Source organism: Anolis carolinensis, chromosome 1 (assembly GCF_035594765.1).
Source record: "Anolis carolinensis isolate JA03-04 chromosome 1, rAnoCar3.1.pri, whole genome shotgun sequence".
NCBI lineage: Eukaryota > Metazoa > Chordata > Lepidosauria > Squamata > Dactyloidae > Anolis > Anolis carolinensis.
This window is the reverse complement of record NC_085841.1, coordinates 13,372,508-13,389,669: the sequence shown is the minus strand read 5'-3', so window position 1 is coordinate 13,389,669 and position 17,162 is coordinate 13,372,508. Positions and strand designations below refer to the sequence as shown.

Below are 17,162 nucleotides of genomic sequence, written 5' to 3'. Positions count from 1 at the left end.
TCCAAGCCTCACTTATCCAAGTTTGTGGATTATCCAAGCCATTTTTGTAATCAATGTTTTCAATATATCATGATATTTTAGTGCTAAATTCGTAAATACAGTAGTTGCAACATAACATTACTGCATATTGAACTGCGTTTTCTGTCAAATTTGTTGTAAAACATGATGTTTTGGTGCTTAATTTGTAAAATCGTAACCTAATTTGATGTTTAATAAACTTTTTCTTAATCCCTCCTTATTATCCAAGATATTTGCTTATCCAAGCTTCTGCCGGCCCGTTTAGCTTGGATAAGTGAGACTCTACTGTACCATGTTATTTCCAAACAGTAACTCACAGCAGAAGTTGCTAAGAAAGGGTTGCTACTGCATATTTCTGGATTTCTTCCATTGTTAATATACAGAAGTCAGTATGTATATGTACATTTGCACACAAGCAGAATTTGATATCCAGATATAATTTGCTTTCTTGAAATTTCTTGAGAAGCAAACACCTGTTCCCTTTAGTGAACAATATTCTTAGAAACCTGTGGGTGGTGCCTGTTGAAAATCTCTTAAGATAGGATTGGAACTCAGTCAGATTTGTCCAATTTGGAAAAAATTACTTTTTAGACCCGTTAAATTTCTGTAGGAAAGATGTAATCATTGTTATCTTCTGAAAGAGATTGATATCCCCCAGCCATTTCCATACTCAAGATATTCTGTCCTTTTGACCCCCCCCCCCCCCCGGGCCTTTCTCCCTTCCCATTTTGTGCCTGCTATCCACACTTCTACATACATCTGTCATCAGCATCAATTCTTTTTCTCACCAGTCAGTATTTATATGTGCCATTTATTTCAAGGCACACGTGCCCGTCCTCATATACCGCAACAGCTGCCCTTCAGGATTAGTGCCAGCACCTGCAGCGGCTAGGCTGGCAGCCCAAAGTATCTTCCATATTATCCTCCGAGGTTTTAAAATGCTGAATAAGAAGGAAGCTTCTGTCGCTTGCTCCTTTTCTTACAAGTGAGACCGAGGGCAGTCAGCTGCAAGTTAAAAGCTTTGGTTTGAGTGCATCTGATCCCATCAGCTGCTTCCTGGCCTTTGGGGGCTCAGCTGGTCTCCGAGGGGGCTGATGGAGGGATTGACTTCCTACATTAATCTTTCAGTAAGCACTGCTTGACAATTTTCATCTCTCATCCTCTTAAACTTATACTTTTTTGTCAATATGCCCAAAATGATTAAAAATATGAGACCATTGCTAGTGTGTTAAAATACAGATATCCTCAAAAACTTGAAAAGTCATATGTATCCATTCCAGCCATGTTAAATAAAAACACTATAACTGAAACTGTAAAAGGCCACCATCTGATTTTTGGACCCCAGTTCTGATCAGTTTCAGGCAGACTGACAGATATAAAAAATAATGGACAAGAAGTTTGTAAGCTTCTGGGTAGAGCAGAGAAAGTTACACACAAGTTCCTCAGCTCATTCTTAACAGATTTAGTGGACTATTTCTATTTCACCTAATAAAAACCCTATGAATGTTAGTTTGGACTTTTGAATGGGATTTGAAAACTTAGAGAAATTGATACACTCTTCCTGAGTGTGTTACTCTAAACTAGTGGCTCTCAACCTGGGGTCCCCAGATGTTTTTGGCCTACAACTCCCAGAAATCTCAGTCAGTTTACCAGCTGTTAGGATTTCTGGGAGTTGAAGGCCCAAAACATCTGGGGACCCCAGGTTGAGAACCACTGCTCTAAACTAATCTGGGTCCCCAGATGTTTTGGCCTACAACTCCCAGAAATCCCAGCCAATTTGCCAGCTGTTAGGATTTCTGGGAGTTCAAGGCCAAAACATCTGGAGTCCCACAGGTTGAGAACCACTGCTCTAAACTTTAAGGTTCAATACAGAAAGGACACAGTTCTGTCACAAAATACAGTGTCCTTCGTTTCTTAGTGTTTTTACATGATGTATGTGTTGATACCACTGTGGATGATCATGTCAGGGATGAGCAACTAAAGCCAACCCATGCTGAAGAGGAAGGGAATAAAGCTCAGAGAAACAGAGACATTACCCCAAACATGCAGACCTCAAGCAGATTAGGCCAAAAGCCACACTTTTGTTACATTTGGTATGCTCAGAATTAAGGTCAGAAGCCAGCTCTCCATATTCATCATGATGTGCTTTGTATATCAAGCTGAATGTGGCCAGCTCTGCTCAGAGTTTATATATCTGTCATTGGGGGCATATTGGCTGTGTTGGGAGGATCATGTAAGGCAGGCCTGGGAAAATTTGGACCCTCCAGATGTTTTGGACTTCAACTCCCACAATTCCTAAAAGTCTACCAGCTGTTAGGAATTGTGGGAGTTTAAGGCCAAAACACCTGAAGGGCCAAACTTTGCCCATACCTGATGTAAGGCTTTGCAAACCATCATTTATGGCACAGTGGGGGATTCTTTTAATACAGCCACTATATTTTAACCTTATTATGTTTCTACAGTCAAAAAAAACTTCCAGTACAGTGGGCCCTTGGTATCTGCTGGATTTTGGTTCTAGGCCCCTGTGGATACCAAAATCAGTGGATACTCGAGTCCTGTTATATCTATAAAATGGTGCCCCTTATGTCAAAAGCCAAAATCAAAGTTTGCCCTTTTTTTCAAGCTATGGATGCTGAATTGGTGGATGCAGCGGGATGGACTGTGGCATTTTGCCACTTTTGAAGAACGAATAAAGAATCCAATAAAGTCGCTACTATTTATTTCATTCCTACATAACCAAGGAATCATATACATTACCTGACTAGTTCCTTATCACTATCTCTTGAAATATTTTGTGTCTCTTATGTTAAGAACATATTTTTTTTACAGCAGAGGTATTTTACAATTAACAAGAAACATAAATCTCATGTTGCAAATAATTGCTAAGCGGGCAGGACTGGGCATTGATTCAAAGAAGAAATCCTGCAGCTGTTTTATGATGTGTATTTCATTAAGTTAATTAATGGATATTTCTCTCTCCTTTTCCCATCCTTGTTTTTCTTCCCTCTTTTCTCCTTTTGCCTGTGTCTCCCTCCCGAGTCTCTCTTTTCTCTCTCTTTCTTTCTTTCTTTCTTTCTTTCTTTCTTTCTTTCTTTCTTTCTTTCTTTCTTTCTTTCTTTCTTTCTTTCTTTTATCTGTCTCCCTTTTTCTTGCTCCTCTGATTGGCTCCCCACCCTCTGCTTTGTTCATGTGATTTAGGAGTGGGGCGCCCATCAAAGGAGCTGCAGGAACAGTCTCGCGGTGTGGGAGTCCTAAGAGAAGTGCTCCCACACCACGGGGCCATGTGGTCAGTGGTGGGACTGTCCCGGACAATCCAGGACCATTGTAAGCCATACGGTCTTATACTTGGGACAATGTGAATGTGTTGTGTCTTGGGTTACAGAAAGATCTTTTTGCTCTGAAACTGAATCGCTTTAACCGAGCAGGCAAGAATGCTGATGACTCTCCCAGTGTCTTTTATGTTACTAATATGTTTGGCACTTCAGGGGCTGCATTTTGCCATTTACTAACATCTGGTCTGTATTTACTGTTTGCAGCATCTGTCTGATTGATTTGCATGACCAGAGGTACTAATATTATTCATAACAATAACTAGTAGGGTAATGACCTGAAAAAGAAGAATAAATGCATAAGGTAGATTGGAACACTGACTTCAGACACATGCTCCCCTAGAGCTTTGGCAATCCTTTTTATGGCAAGTGTGCCACAATTCTGGTGCAAACTATTAGGTAATGCCATTGCAGTCAATACTACAAAATGTATTCTATCCCATATAGAATACTCAATGCTATAGAGCAGTTTTGCACCTGACTTACTATGCTAGAGAGCCATATACAGTAGAAAACATAGGAGCAGAGGCCATGTTTTTAGTCCTTCTCAATGCCAAAATTGTCAAAAGATTTTCTATACTTCATTCATTGTGGTACTCATGTCACAAATTTACCATCTAGATAAAAGGCTATGTCATGTACAGCAGGCGTTATTATCAGATATTACTAGATGCCTTGTGACATTTGCATGTTTATTATACTTCATTCAAATATAAAGACTATTTCCATTTTTCAGGAGTTGTTTTTGCTGGTTTTGTTTTTGCTGACACTTAAAATCAGCCAAAAGCGACCAATGTCTCAAAATAGTTCCCACATATTTTTTTCATCAAAGGTTGATTTCAGGGGCTGATTAAATTCTGCCTAACATTGATTCATCTTATATGTATGTGAATTTACTTTTCAGAGGGTAATCTTTGTAAGCTTTGCTTTCTTCATGCCAATCTTATACTATGGGTTTTCATATACCTGTATAAATGTTTCCACCCTTTTCTAAATGCCATCTGCACATTTTTTGCTGCTGTTGCGAGACAAGTTGCCCCTCCAAGTGAAGGGATTGAATACCATGATCCTCTAAGGCAAAAGTGGTATGACTGATAATGCTCATCTGCAAGGGATATGGGCCACTTACCATAATACATAGGAAATAGACTTTCATGTCAAGGAAAATATTACAAGTGAGTCATGCATTTCTCAGCCTTTGCTATGTCCCTGGGATAAACTGAATATTTAACGTGGGTGGTTAGCAAAATGTTCCTGTAAGCCAGTTCACCTGATGTACTGACAGGTTTGATTAATGTGAGAACGGGGAGTAGCGCTGTGTTCTCTTGGTACTCACAGGTGTCAACACATCTCTCCGATGTACTCCTGAGTTGCAAACAGGGAGGATGGCACAATACCGATTCACTAAATATGTAGCCATTTGGGGTAAAGCGGGTTTCTACTAATCCACGTCTTGCCTATAGATGTCATGCCATCAGTGTAAGATTACAGAAACAGACAATGACGAAATCGGAAAGAGTAGGATTTTTCATGTGAACTGTCCTACATTTTCTTCTTCTTTTCTTGTCCTAATGTTTTTAAGGGAAACTTGCATGATGAGGCTGGAAAGCATCAGTGCAGACACCATAACTCCTGTTGGGTTCCATCTTTTGTCAAGCCAAGTCAATTGGTGTGGTTCAGTACAAACTGAAGAAAGTAGTCAAGAATATAAATCCCCCCAAACAAACTTTAAATCTGAGGACTTCAACAAACTACCCACTCTTTCAATTTCTCTGTTTAGGTAAAATCATTCGGCAGTGAGTTGTAGTTCCCTGGATTAGGCCAGAACATATAAATTACCATGATGCTTTCAATGCCATTGAACCCCACCCAAACTTCCGTTCCTTAGAGCTTTCAGTTTAGGTGAAACACCTCAACTACAAAATTGAAGCCTGTCATATATGCAATATATATCAACAGGTGAAGTAGCTCTACTGCCTAAACTGGAATATTACTTGGTGATCTGTTCTGGCTCAGACTTCTGTCTACTATTTGTATTTCATCACTTCGCCACCTCATAAACACACACAGACACACTTTCCAACTCCTCTGTATGTATCAGAGTGCATTGAGGATAATGAGTAGACATGAGTCTCCTATCTTTTAAAAACAATCACCTTGTACAGGTAAAAAACCAGACACATTCAGCTAACACACTGAAACACATAACTGAATGTTAATGATATCTAATGATCTGCAATTTGAATTAAATTCAAATACATTTGCAGCAAGAGATTCCTTTACTAGTTATGATTTCCAAACACTCAAGCAAAAGCAATGCCCTGCACAATATTCTAGATTTCAAAATATTCAGATACAAAGTTAAATCTAGAGCTCAACTCTAGCTCTACATTGACCTAACACTGGGCTGGAAAATCTCTGGCTTTCCAGGTTTTCATGAACTACTGCTTTCATCATCTGTCATAATTAGCCAGGACTAATGGGAACTACAGTTCTATAGCATTTTAGAACCAAAAGTTTCCAAGCTCTGCCGTCATCTTTGAGGATCTATTGTGAAAATCTGTGATAACTGAGTCTTTATTTTCACAGTTTGTAAACAAGTATAAAAAACAGCCAGCAGAACACGTATTTGTCCATCAATTTTTCCTTACTTTAGTGATATCTAAAAGAGGGGAAGAGAGATTTATTATTATACATGCATTGTTTGTTTTCATTATGTCAGTTCTTTAATCTAAAAAAGAATCCATACACTTAAAAAAAAACCAATTACAAAACTACTGTTGCAATTGTTGCAATGGCAAGATGTATAATTTGCCCTCTACATCAATGGTGGATTGATTGTAGGGTCCCCCGTGTATAACAAAAACATAGATGCTCAAGTCCCTTATTTAAAGGGACTCTAATATTTGATTTTCTTAAACATTTTCTTTCTGTGGCCAGTTGAATTAATGGATCCAGAGCATGTAAGTTCAGAGGGCAAATTGCACAGGCATCCTTCACAGTTATGTTTTTCTCCCAGTCAGAATCTAGGTAGGCTGAAAATAATTAAGAAACAATTCCAACATTTAATCAGTTTTGTTTTAAGTATCTTCTCTGCCAAACGTTATCCTCCCTGCCAATTAAATGCTAAATAAATATCATATGCCATCCTGTTTGGATGGTTTATTCCTGTGAGATAAGATGACCTACCAACTAGAGGTGGTGGTGACATTGTGATCTCTTTCAGTTTCTACGTGGTTTTTACATAATTAACTGTCAAGCTCCACTGGCCATCCCCCCTGCCATATTCCTTAAACTGAAGTGTGAATGCCTCTCTAAAAACCCATCGATTTATAGGGATCCCATATGGCAAAAGAAATAGTTGTCTCATTTTGTATTCATCTGTAAATTTCTTGATAAATGTGCTAAATGATTGACAGTCATAAATAATTCAGTACCCATACAGTGAGGTGAATGAGAGCGACTGTGACAGGTCCAAATGGAGCCCATCTCTCTTTAAGAAGAGAAGCACCGTGGCTTCCGCTAGGAGTGACTTATTGCAAAACTCTGGTAGCTTAAAAAGAAAAATCTCCTAAATCCTCCTCATCTCTAATTATAACTTGAATAAATATTTTTTATGCTTGATTATGTTTGTAATTTGAAACATACTGACACATTGAATATGCAATAAGGAGGTATTTACAAATCCTCAAAACGAGATACAGCCAACATATATTAATTCAATTATGCTTTTACTTCCCAGAGAGTGAATCAGGGTTATGTGCATGGATGCGCAAATGTGTGAAAAGGAATGCTATGTGAAACATGCAGTAATTTCAGAGAAAGAGAAAATTTGTAACCAAAGGCATGTTTCGTGCAGAGATTATGCTATTCAAAACAGACTAAAATTCTATTCTTATCAAATAGATACAGTATAAAGACACCAACAGTATTAAAGCTTGAAACGAAATATCTGTAGTCTGCAGGATGATAGTGAGCAAAGTTAAATCAGTTTGGGTTGTGACTTAGCTGCACCTTGATTCCCACCCGTCTGGACCAGGCAGATGCAGGTCTTGAGATTTCCAACTATACAGCTGTGTGAAACCAGAATCTTTTATATGATCCACAGTGGCAGATTCTGGATTATTCTCATGGAGATCAGAATAATTTCCCCCTGTATCCTAAGTATAATATCTAGAAAAAGAAGTCATCCAAGGCAAATTTTAAAAAAGGAGTTGGGGATGAATATACACCCTCATCACAAAAAAGAGGAAATAAAATAATATATTTAAAATATAAAATTAAATACAGTAGAGTCTTACTTATCCAACACTAATGGGCCGGCAGAATGTTGGATAAGCGAAAATGTTGGATAATAAGGAGGTATTAAGGAAAAGCCTATTAAATGTCAAATTACATTATGATTTTACAAATTAAGCACCAAAACATCATGTTTTGCAACAAATCGACAGAAAAAGCAGTCCAAAACACGGTACTACATAATTACTGTATTTATGAATTTAGCACCAAAACATATATATTAAAAACATTGACTAAAATACATTGGCTACTAACAAATTGACTACAAATATAGAATTGCATAAAATGAACTTACAGTAACAACATTGTCACAAATGAAATCCATAAAAAGTTCAATCATTGCTGCCTAGAGAAACAGCTGTTTGTGGGAAGCAAATTGCATTGGATAATCCAGAACATTGGATAAGTGAATGTTGGATAAGTGAGACTCTACTGTATTATAAAATGAAAAGGATATTTTTTTTAAAGTAGCTTCAGTCCTAAATAGTTTAGGGTTCAGGCATCAAGACCCAGAAGCTAGACTTGGAATAAGGAGACTAATAGGAATCTCAAATCGCCTTTGGAAGCGGAGGAAAAATCCTCCATTCTACAACAGGTCAAAAGAAGCAAGTTAAGAACTAAAAGTTTTAAAACAAGCAAAAGAAAACAATGAATATAACAAAATATTAAGAAAAATGCTGTTTTTACAGAGTGCCCTCCGTCCCCTTTTTAAAATGTTGCCTCCTTCTGATCGGTCATTTTTCTTTCTCCCCCAGTTATTAACTGTAGAATTGATTCTATGAGGGCTGAATAAAAAGTAATACCTCCACCTTCGTTACTTGGGTTTGGATGGGAATATTTTAATAAATGCAGAAATAATCCTTAGAATGTGCTCTTCAACTACCACTATTCAATTTTCCACATAATCACCAGACAATTGGATACTTTTCTGCCAATGATAAACAAGTTTTCTGAAGCCACCACGGAAGAAGTCGACCAGCGTCTCACAGTACCCATCGTGCACAGATCTTCCGATAGCCAAGCAAAGCAATAATGTGACACACACATTCTTGTGAAATGCTGATTATGCTTGCAATTTCTCTCTGAGTGATATGACAATCATCCTGAATCAATCTGTCAACCTTTTGCTTGTGAAATTCAGTGGTTGCGGAACTTGCGGTCACAGGACATCCAACTCTTTGTTTGTCACACAAGTCAGATGTTCCCACTTCAACATCTTTAAACTTCCTCGCCCAACGATGCACAGTATTCACATCAACACAATCACCATAAACAGCTTGCATTCTCTGATGAATTTCCTTTGGGGTGACACCTTCTGCAGTCAAGAATTCAATGACTGCACATTGCTTAAGTCGCATTGACCGACCGTCTGCGTGGGGTTCCATAATTCGTACTTTAACAACACAACCATTCAATGCTAAGGCTTCCCGCCAAATGGAACTGTAGAGGAGAGTCTACTGAACAAGCCAGTACCTGCCGCATATCAGTACTGCCATCTGTTGAGTTACGAAAGTGGAGGCATTACTTTTCATTCAACCCTCGTAGATTGGTGCATAACATTGTCAGATGAAAAACTTTTAGAAATGATTTTCCATTGGTTCAGGAGGGGACATAATCCTACTTTCTACCCATATACAAGGAACCTCCTAGGCAGAAATGCCAATTTGGGATTATCCCAGGCTCTAAGATTTCAGGCCCTAACCCTATAGAATGACTCCTTGTGATGTCACAGAGGAAGAACCTGGTGTTGTCAATAAGCATGAGACATTATGCATCAACCACAGACAAACCATTCAAATAAAACACTGTCAATTGACAATACATGCACATCTTTTTGTCTAATGTGCTCTCATCCTGAGATGATGAACCCTGAGAACTAAAAGTGAGGGGCCAGACTCTGACACCTGGACACCCAATTTTAGACCCATCAAGTAACAGTTCCTAGGGAATTTCAAGCTTTATAAATCCTTCCTGTCCTGGTCTCTTGTTCCATGGCCTGAATTTTTTTTGTCCACAACACTTATTTCACCGCATCCATTCTGGGCATCTTAAATGTTCTACCTGCAAAGAAAACCAGGCTTCCTTTGAATGAAGGGTTTGCCTCCTTCTCATTCTGTACCTTCCTGTGCCTTCTTTGTTCCTGTCACTTCAATATTTAAAAAGTAGGACAATGGGGAGCCATGTGAATGAAAATAGATGATGGACAAAGAAAATGTTCACAGCAGGGAGAAATGTTGGCATATCAAATGATTGGCAAGTATGGGTCCTGTCTCCAACAAAATATATTTTTTTAAATTCCCAATATCTCTGTCACATCACCTTTCTTAACATTGTCTTCATTCCCTTGATAAAATAGCTGTCCAAGGTTCCATTATTTTTACCTTGACACTTTGTTCCTTTGAACAGAATCTGCCAACTCAGTTATCTATCTCTCAATGCACTTTCCACCTTTTCTTTCCAGCCAATCTATTATCAGTCTTCCACCTTATATCCCTCTTGTCCTCCATGTGGCTTAATACTGATGTCTTTTTAATAGCAACTTTAGAATAATATAATTTCAGTATTGAATGGGGTCCTTGAGATCACTTAATCATCCGCAATGCAGGATATAACTAGCTCTGCAATGCAGAATGCAGTTACAACTTCCATGGACCAGTACCTGCCCATCATTTCTCTAAATAGCCTCCAGGGAAAGAGGACCTCTTACCACCTAATGTAGTGTCACACTCTCTAGTCATTCTTTCTGTTGAGATACTTCTTCTAACACTTAGCTTGAATTGGCTTCCTTGTAATTTCTACGCATTTGTTCCTGTTCTCCCCACTGGAGAAACAGTGAAGAATCCTTTGTTATCTTCTGTGTCACTGTCCTTCCAGTAACTATAGACAACTGCTGTGTTTCTCCTTGCTTTTCTCTTCTCCGATCTACCAAACAAACCTTGTGTTCCTGAACCTTAGAGAGACGATTCTATATGTGGAACAATGACTGCGTTGTTAAATGGTGTCTTTATGGTAGGCATAACCGGACTCCTTATCACACTTGAGAGAGGTGCCCAAGGACTTTTTAAAAAGGGAATATCATACTTATTAGTATGATACATTAACTCTTGAATATTGTATCCTTGCAAGACTCTTCAACACCAGAGTTAGTTGCATTGTATGTTGAGTGTAAACCAGGCGTGGGCAAAGTTTAGCCCTCCGGGTGTTTTGGACTTCAACTCCCACAATTCCTAACAGCCTACTGGCTGTTAGGAATTGTGGGAGTTGAAGTCCAAAACACCCGAAGGGCCAAACTTTGCCCATGCCTGGTGTAGACCCATATAATGCAGTTCAATGCTTAAACTGCATTATGTTTATTTATTTATTTATTTACATCATTTATATTCCGCCCTTCTCACCCCAAAGGGGACTCAGGGCGGATCACATTACACATATAGGCAAATATTCAATGCCTTTTTAACATAGGACAAAGACAAACAACATAGCTCCGAGCGGGCCTCGAACTCATGACCTCCTGGTCAGAGTGATTGATTGGAGTTAATTGCAGCTGGTTTGCTCTCCCGTCTGCGCCACAGCCCCGGGCTCTACCCTGACTATATAATGCAGTTCCAAACTGCAGTATATGTCAGTTTAGATCCAACCTCAGAGACGGCCTATGGTGACATTATTTTCACCCACAGACCCCGTTCAATGTGTGCTCTGAGCTGTGATTGGGTGTCCATAGCCAGATCTGACCATCACCTCCTTTATACCTGGCAGTAAGCCTGGGTTACCCCTTACCATTATATCAAACTGCCCAGATACCTGTTGGTTCAGCAGCTCACCTGTTCCATCTGGCTGAAGAGTTGCAATAGTGTGTCTACCAGAAGCAAAGTAAGGGCCAAGCCAGTCTTTGTAGTGCTCTGATGTTACAGAGAGAGAACGATTGAACAACCCCACTACAGCCACTGCTCCATTGGGTTTCCTAATACCTCACATCTGCAAAACATTCAAGCCTATGTCTTATATTTAAGAGTGCCTGTGTTATTCTCTGAGTGCCACTGATGGTATACAGTATACACACACTTTCTTGTTATGTTGCTGGAAAGAAAGCGTTAATACTTGTATTATGTTTTAACTTGCTTTCCTTTGGAGGCAGGGAATTGTCAAGTAAGTATAAGCCAAATGCACAGAAAACTAGTTTCTGTGAATGTACCATTCGGGCTGCTAAGATTGATTAGTGGTAAATATAGAGATTTTTCTCATCTGTAGCATTTTAATTTTTTAAAGACAAAGGCCTTGTTTGGGCCATAAGCAAGTGCTCATCGAACTTCCTTGGAGAATTACATGATGTGTAATGTGGCATCACTTTCCCATTTAATAATGTTTTAAAGTGTTAACAGACCTCAAAAAAGATATGTGTGTATATATACATGTATATGTATATATGAATACATTGAGTATTTGTGCATATATGTGCCGTGTACAGAAAAATATAAAATATATATGTTTGTATATATTTTCAAATTCAAACTTGTGTTTACTATCTAGTTATGGCCATATCATAGTGAACATTGCCCTCTTGGATGAAGACAGATGTAACATTTTAAACAAGGGTCACAGTTGATTCTTCTCCTATGGTCTAAGCCCAGGTTCATAATGTCTTTTTCAAAAATGCATGTCTTAAATGTGAAAAACTAGATGACATTTATTTGCTGACATGCTGGAAACTCATAGGTCACTCTGTCGTCCTCCACTCACCACCCACCTGCCCATAGCTTGCTCTGGAATTGAAGACTATATGTGTGATTTTTGAGATAAGGAAAATGTTTTCAGAACTATGCTACTTCACAATATTACATCTGTCTTCACCTTTGCTTTGTTCAGAGACCTTGCTTTGCTTTCCTCATAAACTTTATTCCCCATAAACATCCTTAAGAGGAAGATCGTAAACATCAGTGCTAAAACAGAAAGAAAAACAAAAGTCATTGAAGTGGAAGATTTAGTACTTTCGAAATTGCTGTTTTAATGGCATTTCCAAGCATACATCGAAATGTTTTCATTTGCTGCCATATGAGTAATAAGATCTGTTACTCTGATCCAGGCAATTAAAAATGATCTCCAAAAACTAGTAGAACATAGCTGGGAGAGGAAATACTCATTTTGTCTTCTTTTGCCTTGAACTATTTAAATTGTCTTTTCCATAAAGAAATATCAAAGGTAATGAATTTTCTCTTTCACACCTTGATAGTTTTTCTGCAGTTTCAGACAGATAACTATATTAATCTGTTGCAGCTTAAAAAGAAATATGAAGAGGGTTCTAATAGCATCTTTAACACTAGCTAGTTGAAATCCATTAAAAACCCATGCTAAAATTAATCAGGTGCTGTTAACTTTACCTTACCCCTTTTTCTTTTTATAATAACTGCCGTATCCTCTCCTAGCCACATTACAAATAGGTAGAGCAGGTATATTGATTTTAGAGAAGAGCAAATGAGTCTCCCCAGCTGGATCAAGAGTTTGCTAGGCATGTTTTTGCTATTTTGTCCCCTGGTTCAAATTTTTAATTAAGTTTTCCCTGTGAAAATGAATGGTGGTCATTGACTATATCAGTGGTTCTCAACCAGGGGTCCCCAGATGTTGTTGACCTTCAACTCCCAGAAATCTTCACAGCTGGTAAACTGGCTGGGATTTCTGGGAGTTGTAGGCCAAAACATCTGGGGACCCCAGGTTGAGAACCACTGGACTATATGGAAGAAAGTATTCAAACATGCAACTGCTTCCCATTTGTGTTAATTCCTGGGTAATTATTTTGACCCATATTACCCAGAGGAAGACACTGAATTGTAATTCATATTCCTCTCCTAGTAGTTCTCTGTTACACTAGTATTGGAATAGAAAACGTGTCCATGTGTTTTAGACTACAATTGCTATAATTTCTTTCCATTGGCCATGATGTTTGGTATTGATGGTAGTTGTAGACCAGATATCAAGAGGTTTCCTGCCTCTGCACTTGAGGAATCTAACTTTCCCGATTTTTAAAGTAACTTTTTACAACTCAATATTCAAGTACGAATGTACATGTTCTGAGAGGTAAGACACACTATATCCAGTAAGTAGAGATTGTATGTCTTGTCTATTTATGGAGACTCCATTGATTTTGGCAAGGAATACTGAGAAAAGTGGTTTTGCCAGTTCCTTCCTCTGAAATATATGCATGTGGAGGTGTGCAGGGGATTGCAGGCTTTCAGGACAATTCTATACTTAGAAATACGTTCCATTGAATTCAGTGAGACTTATTCCCTAGTAAGTAGGCATAGAACTGCAACCTTAATCATTTCACATACTTAACATTTTCCAGTGTTTCCTGTCAAGGAGAGAAAAATGTCTGAAAGCTTCAGTGTAGAGCACATTTCATTGATTCCTTGGTTTTGAGAAAGGAATCCCTTCAGGCCAGGAGAAGACACACATCGGAGCTAGACACTCATGCTCCGGAGGGCTGTGTCACTTGAGTTTCAGCTTCCCAAAAGGGTCTTGGCTGTGCTGTGGGAACTGCCACTTTGAGTGACTAGAAATGCATTTGTCAATTCTTATCATGGGTTATTTTGTATGGGTTGGCTGCTTTGGAGCAAACTCCTTGCAGAGTGAGTTTTTTTTCTTGTTTGTTTAAAACAGCCAAAACATTTGGGGATTCAGTGGTGACCTACATCGTTATACTGAAACCTCACCCACCCCTCCTTTAAGTAATGTAAATGACAATGCACAATGACAGAAGTACAATAATGCTACTAAATAGTCTTACAGGTGTATCATTTGGAACAGTTTAATACAGAACTATAGCCTGCTCACTTTGTTTCCACTAAGAATGTGTCTACATGACCAAAATGAATTGGACTTGACTGTTCAGCTGTTGTAGTAGGGGGTCCAGATCATGGATAAATGTATTCACAGAAGAAGCACTGCATCCAGTCATTAATGAGAATCAAGGAGACATGGGATTTACACTGGAGTTTCAGAAGCATGGGCAGCTGGATCAGGCCTAATCCACTGTCCACACCTCCAACCGATCCTCAGCTGCATCACTGCCAACAAGCAGTGCCTGCCAAAGACTTGCTGGTACAGTAGAGTCTCACTTATCCAACACTCACTTATCCAGTGTTCTGGATTATCCAACGCATTTTTGTAGTCAATGTTTTCAATGCATTGTGATATTTTGGTGCTAAATTCGTAAATACAGTAATTACTACATAGCATTAATGTGTAATGAACTACATTTTCTGTCAAATGTGTTGTATAATATGATGTTTTTGTGCGTCATTTGTAAAATCATAACCTATTTTGATGTTTAATAGGCTTTTCCTTAATCTCTCCTTATTATCCAACATATTCACTTATAGAACGTTCTGCCGGCCCGTTTATGTTGGATAAGTGAGACTATACTGTAATTTCTTTCTGGTGATGTCACACCAGTGTGCCCGGTCATGTAACCAGAATATGATGTGGCCAAGAAGCCTCTGGGAGGGAGCTGCTTGTTGATAGTGACCCAGTGGCAACTTCAATGTGCCAAAGGGCTCTGGAGACACTCCTGGACTACATCAGAGCAGCTCTGGAGATCAGAGTAGTCCTGAAGTTCTTCAACCCAGATTGCACATGTAGGTTTAGATACAGCCCAACACAACCATTTGAAGAATAAGGGGTAGAATAGGAGCACTTCACATATATATTCACAAGTACACCTAAAAGGATGCTTATGACAAATATGCATTTGCAAACACCTGTATTACACAGAGATATATTTCAGTGAGTTATATTATTTTCTGCAGCTTCTTGTTGAGTGAACAAGTCCACTCAGTAGCCAGCTCAGGTTTCCTTCTATGTAACATGAAATAATTTGATAGTGTAAAGCTAAAATCCATACATTGTTTGAGCCTGTTCTTACAGTCTGCACTTTTTGTTATCTGGGAAGATCTGGGCAGGGCTGTATGGTTGACGTAGGAAGCACTGATGAAGCTTCCTTTCTTTTCTCTTTCTCCCTGTCCTGTAGGATCTTTAGTGCAGACTTTGCCCCAAGATGTCAGGGTATGACCTTTCTGAGTTTGTGGACTGGTGCACTCTTTTAATTTCTGTTTTAGTTCTTGCAAGCATGCTCAAACAGCATGGCCATGTGCCACACAGGAATGACTGGTCAGTTCAAAAGAGGCTTGTGCATGAATGAATCTAATGGCCTGGTTCTGTTTTTCTAAACTCTACTAAGTTTCTCACTTGACTTTATTTGCTGCTCACAAGGGGATCAAGGTAACTCAGTCCTGAAATATTATGATAATGCTCTGATTGAACATGCTTTATCTGTTTGAATTTGTGGTTGTCTGATTTGGTTTGCTTTTATTTGCCTGATAACTTCACTGTTTTTAAACTGAATAATGTTATAACAAATATCTTAAATACCATGTAAGATAGCCATATTTTTACAATCGGCTTTTGGCTCCAATATTTTTGCTGGATAGTTTTGTACTTCCATTGATATTATAGTTCTCATGAATTCTTCTGCAAATTCTTCATGGTTGTTTTATTCTACTATAACACATTCCATTTCAAGAATATAGGATGCATTTCACTTGGTCCTATTTTTGTGCCTATTTTTTCTGCATATTAATGAGAATATAAGTAGAAAGTTTTACTATCACATGAGTATTGCAAGCTAGGTGCTGGATACTATATTTATTTAAATAAATGATATGTTAAACAAGTTTGTTTTAGTTTAGACAAGAGACTCGTCCTCCCATTTGGGCGTACTTCCATGTCCAACTCACTCATAATGGATTGGGAAAGGACCTCTTCGGGGAATGCATTTGAGCCTAAATCTATGCCTGTCAAATTCATATTCTGAGGGACACTGTAGAGCTTCTCCTCCAACCTCAAACAACAGAATATCTTACACTGCCACTGGGGCAGATATAGTGCTAAATGATGATTAACTAAAATGAGACGAAAAACCTTCCCGTCTTGTCCTTGTGTCCAGATGCAAGTAGAAAACTGAAGAAATGTGCCGTTCATTCATGAGGAATTAAAAAGATAATTTGAATGCGATAGTGACATGCAATGCATGGTGTGACTGATCTTTAATATATGCATTTCTGTATTTCTGGTCCATATGCTGCCCTTTTACTAAAGACAATAGTTTCCTGGAAAGCACACGATGATAGGGGATGGAGTGTCCTTTTTGTGTTTTCCAATGTCAGCCACAAAGATGGAAAATGACCCAATATATACAAAGTTTTATGGGTAACAGGGAAAAGAAAGCATTGAGTTTCTTTTTCTAGTGTCATTTTAAAAGTATACGGCCAAATGCAATTAATTTTCCTGTCCTTTCTTCCAGAGATAACCTTGATAGCAACAGCACACAATTATTCTCCAAACTTTAGCCTAGGGAATGAATTGAAAAATAAGATTTGTTACTTGGAGCAGGTGTGAGGGACCTTTGTTCTTCCAGGCGTTTTGACCTACAATTTGTACAATTTCTACAAGCTGGTTGGACAACAA

The 17,162-nt window shown here is 38.6% G+C and overlaps 1 protein-coding gene across 6 annotated transcripts in view; it reads left to right on the top strand.

Annotated features, from left to right (window-relative positions):
- The window catches only part of eml6 (EMAP like 6), a 188,362-nt gene that overhangs the window by 143,785 nt on the left and 27,415 nt on the right, over positions 1-17,162 (top strand). The window contains exon 29 of one of the 6 annotated variants that reach the window (XR_010002293.1): positions 3,217-15,917. The exons of the other annotated variants lie outside the window; for them this stretch is intronic. The gene's annotated coding sequence lies outside the window, so the exon portion shown is untranslated. The remainder of the gene's footprint in view (positions 1-3,216; positions 15,918-17,162) is intronic. 6 annotated transcript variants of the gene reach the window in all.